The 7,312-nt window shown below is 37.5% G+C and overlaps 1 pseudogene; it reads right to left on the reverse strand.

Annotated features, from left to right (window-relative positions):
• Positions 1-2,710: 2,710 nt before the first annotated feature.
• Positions 2,711-7,312, reverse strand: part of LOC101303500 — a 14,630-nt pseudogene continuing 10,028 nt past the window's right edge.

Below are 7,312 nucleotides of genomic sequence, written 5' to 3' on the forward strand. Positions count from 1 at the left end.
CCTGAGGAGAGCATACTATTTCTAAACCCATGGACAAGGCAATTTGCCTTAGTGAGAGACACCATTGGCTGTGGTTGGGAGAGGGGGATTTATGGTCTTGGTTTTGACCAGAACACTAATGACTTCAAGCTTGTCAAGGTGTTGCCTCCAATTTGCATGAAGGAGAAGGTGACACCAAAGGTGGCAGAAGAACTGGTTCGGGTTGTCATCTACTCTTGGAGAGATGCCTCCTGGAGAGAGATCCAGAGTGATGACTGGGGATTCACCCTGCTTCATCAGCCAGGAATTTTCTATGAGGGCAAACTGTTTTGGGCAGGGAAGTTGTGGGAGAGGCAGGGCGAATTTCAGAGGTACAATGGTGCCCTTATCAGCTTTGATCTATCCACAGAAACTTTTGGCTGTATTGATTTACCAGAAGAGCTGCAAGGAGAATTTTGTTCCTTTGGAGTTGTAGAAGGCAGAATCACTGCTGTCGTTTGTAGAGCTGTTGTTGAGGTGTGGCAGTACACAGATAACGTTTTCAGAAACATGGGCACTGTGTGGACTAACCGTCCAGATATGCATTGTTTAATGCAGCCAATGTTTGGGACAGGTAATGCCATGGTTCTAGTTCAGAACAAGCAAAAAATCACTGTGTGCGATTCCTCCAACAATTCAAGGCTGCACGCGCTTGCACTTGACAAATGGCTACACCAAGGTCGTTTCGTTAGAGAAGGACCAAGAATGGAGGCAGCACCTCTTGCAGAGAGTTTATTCTCACCCATCTACGGTACTAGACTTCTTTGATTAATCTCAAATTTGTGCATATATTCTGTTGCATTTTGGTGATTTATGCCTCATTGTTCATTCTGCAGTGGCACCTGAGGATCAAAAGGGCTGAGGAGGAGTCATTCCTTTTAGGCTATGGGCAATTGTTTGCCTCATTGTTCATTCTGCAGTGGCTCCTGAGGATCAAAAGGGCTGAGGAGGAGTCATTCCTTTTAGGATATGGGCTGTTGTTAATAGTACATAGGATGTCGACACATAAGAAGGAACTACTGGTTCTGTTTCATGTGTAATCCATACATTTGAAGGTTTTTGTGTTTTTTGTTGTTCCTGAATGAATGATAGAAAGATGAACAGAGAGAGGCTAGTCTTATATTCTCAGATTGATTTGATTGATTGATATTCTTATTTGTTGTTCCATACATTTGAAGGTTTTTGTGCTTTTTGTTGTTCCTGAATGAATGATAAAAAGATGAACAGAGAGAGAGGCTAGTCTTATATTCTCAGATTGATTTGATTGATTGATATTCGTATTTGTTGTTCCTGAATGAATGATTGATAGAAGATGAACAGAGCTGCTAGTCTTATATTCTGAGATTGTTTGATTGATAGATAAACAGATTCCTAGTCTATAGCTTACTTGGTTACCAATAGCTTCTTCTTGAACCAGTTCTTTAGACAGAAACACATACCAAAGACATTATTACAGCAATAGTATTCATTGTCATTGTCATAAGAACATTACTGGTTCTAATACTACCACAGGTTTTCAGACCGGACCTTTTGACTAGGGAAGAAGATAGATTTGGAGCTAAAAAGCCTCATCATCATTCTCAGCTGCTCCCCCTTTGAGATGCAAATGGTTTTCCTTCTTTGAAAGTCTGTCAAACCCTTCACCCTACCAGTCACCCCAACCTTTCCGAAAGGATCATCTGGAGACTTGAAGATGCTCTCCCGCTTGCGTCCAGATAAATAACCACTCTTCTTAGTCTTGTTCTGAGAGACTTCCAGCTGCATCCTCATTTTCGACTTGAAAGCAGCGTTTTGGAATTTTCACCCTTACAACAATGCATTGACAGCCCCTTCTTGAATTGGCCTTACATTCTTTATTCCCCCAGCTAGATCATATGTAACATAAGGGAATCAATTGTTGCATCATACCACTCTCCATCTTCACTCTAAACAGCTTGAACTTTTGTACCAGGAGCAAATTTGTCATGATAATCAAGAATACTCCCTGTATCATTCTCATTCTTCTGAGACTGGGGAAAACTAGGAGATGCACCACCGCTTGTTCCAAATTCTTCTGTCATAGGATCTCTCTTTCCATTTCAGCATACTCAGAGTTTCCGGAGAAGAGCTTCTGTATGGTTAGATGGTGGCCTCCATCCCCTGCCATTTTTCTTCTTCTGATTTCAGATATTGAAATTAATCAAGAGTGAGAGATTTTTATCAGAAGAAGAAGCAAACGAGTTGAGTAGGACCTCTTATTGAACCAGTTAATCACACATTTGGATGGAGAGTTCAGTTGAAGTGAGCACATTAGGCTTTGGATTTAAATCTTGCACCATTAGTTTACTTGCTCTACGGTTCTAAATCGACCCAAACACAAGGTTCACAGAAAACCCAAACAAAAAGGGAGAACAAGGTTACTTGCTCTATACTCCAAAAAGGATTTCTCATCATAATCTTAGAACAGATGTTCCATAGATTTGCTGTTTAGGATCAGAAATTACGAAGAAAGATTCAATTTACAGTCTTCAGGTTCAACCACTTGCTCGTAAAACTCGAGCAAACTATGCTAACAATGTGGGGTTGCGGGTTGCACTCAGATGAGTGAACTGGGCTAGGTCTGAAGAGTCCCAACCACCGCAGCAGCTTCCCAACATATATGTTGCAAGGCATTTAGATCAGTATCTAGAATAGTTCAATTTTTCTCGAGTATTCATAGTATGTCAGGACCATAGAACTTAGATGACATCTTAAACGCAGCAACGTCTTCAAGGACTTGCACAGACTGTGGCCGTGCTACATCTGCCTCTTTGAAGTCAGTGTTGCAACCCCACACATGAGTTGCAAGTCTTCGACACTTCGGAGATGATTGTTGCAAACAGGTCTTGTAAAAGATGATAACATCCTCCTTCTGAATGCTTCTGAGTTCTTCTGCTGCCTTTTTTAGTCAAACATATACCTGTGCAGTATATTAACAATTATGAGAGTTGGGAGTCATCAGCGCTCAAGAGTTACGTATACAGTAGTACCTTTTAATGTAAATCTCGTGCCACAATCGATTCGTTTCACACGTCAGAGATGCATCTTTCTACAGAAGATTTTCCAGTAGTCCAGCTTTATAATTCTCAAAGGAATCATCATCCAGTCCTCCCTGGAAATGCCGATGAACTCGATTACAGAAACTCCAATGCAGAAAGAATAAACATGATACATAATTTTGAGAATACAGGAAGACATGATTAAGAAAACCATATATATTTAAGTTGAAAGTAGATGTAACACAACAAATCTCATACAACCACAAACATCCAAGCAGTATGTTTTCTTCTTCTCTTTTGTTTTTTTATTTTTTTTTATTATTATTATTATTATTTTTATGATTAAAGGATGAAGTAATGCAGGAACCTTGCTTGAATGCTTACCAATAACACTTCCAGACTATTTATAAAGTTGTCAAGTCTTCCTTGTAGATGGACCGGGTTGTAATCCGATGACTGAACAGAGAAAAGGATGCCAAAAACACCCCATTTTAAATCCTGGCCACACTCAACGCCATACCCGAGCAGCTCCTTCGTCCTATCTCAAGAAACAGAGATCGGATTCAGATTCTTTAGCAAGTTGTTATTTAAGTAACGGCTTCAATAAATGAAATCACCTTAGCTGATTAAAATGTGGTTCCTTTATAATTACACCCAAAAGATCTATCAGAACTTTCCATCTCATGGACTCACTCCCAACTGCCCATTCAATTTGAAAATACAGCTGCAATGTCAAACCAAATCAACATATGAGAAAGAAAGAAAGTAAATAATTATATATATGCAGAAAACTAAAAGAATCTAATCCATTTTAGTTACCTCTGCCACAGAGTTTGTTTCTGACTTGTTCTTCAAAGTAGCATCTCTTATGAGATTAGCATTAGGAGGAAGACAAATACAATGATTTCTAAACATCAATTTGACCGGAAGTGATTGTACAGAAAAGTTTGTCTTGAACAAATTTGAAAGGCTAATTGCTTCTTCTTGTGACAAATTACCATGGAAAAGGCCCTCAATGTAGATCTGTCAAATTGAGGAGAGTACACTGTAACTTTGTAAGCATATGGTTTGAATGTTAAAAAAACAAAAAAAAACTAAGAATTGTGAAAATTATATTTCAAGGAAAGAATAGATATAAAGTATTTGATTCACATTTGGCAGGTTCTTCCGTGGAGAAAGACCTGGCTGGAGGATGTTTGATCAATTCAGTGGAAATAACCAATAGCAATATATTACAATGTCCACTCGGCAGCAATCTATATAGTGTACCTGGAAAAAGAGCTCAGGAATAAATGACTTCAAATCAGAAACAGAAAACCCATTCAAAACATGAAACAGCTCGTCTATGTTGTAGAAACTCTGCAACAAAACTTGCTCTCTCAAGTATGTTGAGTGACACCAAAAAAGACAACAAAAATCCTTATATGTTTAATTTTTTTGGCATATATATAAGGGAATCACCTTCTGACATAGATGGGGACTTTGATACCACATCAATCCTCATGTTTTCTGGAGAGAGGAAACCAAGAACTTTCTGTATCAATACCATATCCCATATCTCAAACATATAGTCCCCATAAATAACATGCTCTGCTGCATAACGTTGTAAATTTTCTGCAAAAAGAAGTTTGACAATAGTTGACAAGATACAGATATCTTAAGAGGAATTTAATATACAGGGATACTGAGGACAGGTAAGAAAGAGGTGCACTTCTAATAAATGAAATAAACCTGCAAGGTTTGAAGCATAATCATCCTGGAAAGGCTCCTCCTCTGCAAATCTACAGCACATGTTCCCTATATCCTGCAGGTCCCGAAATATCCATTCTGGTGTCTCCTGATGTAGCAACTTAATGTATTGATACACCAACCCAATTATTTCAAAAATCTGCAAGATAAGCATCGCATATAGCAAATGAGAAGAGAAAGATGCAGAAAATTTGGCTTTGTTAGATCTGTACAACGTAACTGACATTTCCGACTGACCATGCATATGTAGAGAAAAATTAAGGCAAGCATATATTGAACCATTAAATTCCCCGAAATTCAACGAAAAGAAAATTTCAAACTACCGTTGGTTGCTGTTATCAAAGACACTCAGAAAGTTGATATAGGACAGTTAAGTCAATCTTCTGCAAAAAGATTGATAGAATAGGAATAGTACCTTCTCCAGTCCAGAGTCAGTGAGGTATATGATCATGCGAAAGACATTGGCCACAGGATAGCTGCTCACCGAAGCACCTAGATATGTTACCCACCCTCTCCCTTTGAGGTAGAAATGCAAACAACCCCTGCCCTCTGGAAAACACAAATTGTTCAGAGCTAAGGCTCAATTAAGGGTCATGCATGAAAACCTTAAGAGGCAGCAAACCTATTGCCAAATCCATATGCAATACATGCAAAAATAACAGCACAAATGCAGAAAAGTTATGATAGAGGCTATTCCAAGGAAAATAATAACTTAGGCAAAAAATTACAGATGACAGAGGCATTAATCCCTCCAATGTCCAGAATGATTCATCTTACCAAGCTCAAGGAGATGATGTAAATAAAATTCTGGGCCTTTCAAATAGTGTTGACAGAGGCATGGAAGTTTCCATGACAATTGCAGTATATGAACATCTTGAACAGCCTCTAGCCTATAAACTTTTCCAGTTTTCCAAATGGGACCTTCTGCCTTGAACTCCAAATTTACTTGGGGACCTGTTTTGCCATCTCCAAACAATTCCAAAAAATCCACTTCTCCAGTAGATCGAGTGACTCTGCAAGAATCAGAACCATTCAAATGAATATAGATATTATTTATTCCTCACAACTGAAGAGCAGAAGTTTTATGTTGACAGTATTCAAAACTGAATGCTATTAACACATTAACACTATAACATTCAACTTGTAATAGCATTTAAAAGTTCATCTACATTGCAATTGAATCAGTTTCACCAATAACCACTGCCAAAACATTATATCACACTACCAACAAATATTTAATGTATTATAGTGTAATCCAATATAAGACCTCTACCAATTCAAAGAATCCCATAACTATCAAGACTCTATCATTTATTAATTTATTGGAATCAATTAAGAAATATATAAACTCTTTCATTTCTTGCACTCAAGCACACACTGTGTGGTGTTGCACAATACAATATTAGAACTATATGTTACTTGATCTTAAATATGGTCACAATTCTTGATTAACCTCCAAAAAGTAAAGGTAACAATGAATCTGAAAAGGGAAAGAAAAAAGGATTGAAAAGTTCACCTCCACCAATGACAACTAGCTTCATTAATCCACCATGGTAATAGTTTCTGTACAATTTCAGTAATTCTTCCTGCAAGTTGATCCCCTTTTTCATTGCATCATCCAAGCTCTTCTAATTTCCTTTCATGCCATACATATAACAAGATGTAGTTTCATACCAAATATAAAATTTCTAAACAAAAAAACAAAAAAAAACACAGAGGATTCAAGTTTTAACCTGAGAAAATCTATAAAAAGGGTGACCTGGTGTGAGTGTATAGCATTGAAGTTGTCGAAGGCGGCAAAAGTCATTTTGCAGAACCCTGTTAAACTCTGCATTTCAGTTTGCTTACAAATATGAGATACAATTCAGAAATAAGGAATCTATACGCAAAATGTGGAAGAATTTAAAGTGGAGGGATAACTGGAAGAATAATTTTTAGAATTAGTAGCACGTACCTGAATCTATAGCCTGTTTTTCTCTCTTCAGGGGTTCAATTTTTATCAGTGGTGAAACAAACTGAGAAAATCTGATAAATCAAAGAGGCCAAATAAATTACTAAATTAGAATGCAAACTGGGAGTAATATATCAAGGCAAGATATAATACTGAAATGATTATGACAAGCAAGCGAGGGGCAAAACAAACAAATTGATCTGAAATGGAAACCTCACTTCAATCCCAACAGTTTCTGATAGAATCAGTGTCAGTGTCAGTGTTTCATGCCAATAAGTAATGTTTTCTTAGTGTATGCAGCATCTGAGTTTAGGATAAAATAGGAGAAAGCAACCTACATTCTTCTAACTACAGTTTCTAACTTCCAATCAATATAGATGTTTTAGCGCATAACCATTAAAACCAGAAATAATTCATATTTCTCATTTCCAAATGCCCGTGTCAATGATAGGGACAAATACAAGATTCAATGTCAATTTAGGAAGCATACCAAAGACTAAAACCTTACTTCATGCATGGACTAAAAATATCTCCAATACCAAGGACCTCATGAAGAGCACTAGTTTTTACCTTGTCA

Source organism: Fragaria vesca, linkage group LG3 (assembly GCF_000184155.1).
Source record: "Fragaria vesca subsp. vesca linkage group LG3, FraVesHawaii_1.0, whole genome shotgun sequence".
NCBI classification, from domain to species: domain Eukaryota; kingdom Viridiplantae; phylum Streptophyta; class Magnoliopsida; order Rosales; family Rosaceae; genus Fragaria; species Fragaria vesca.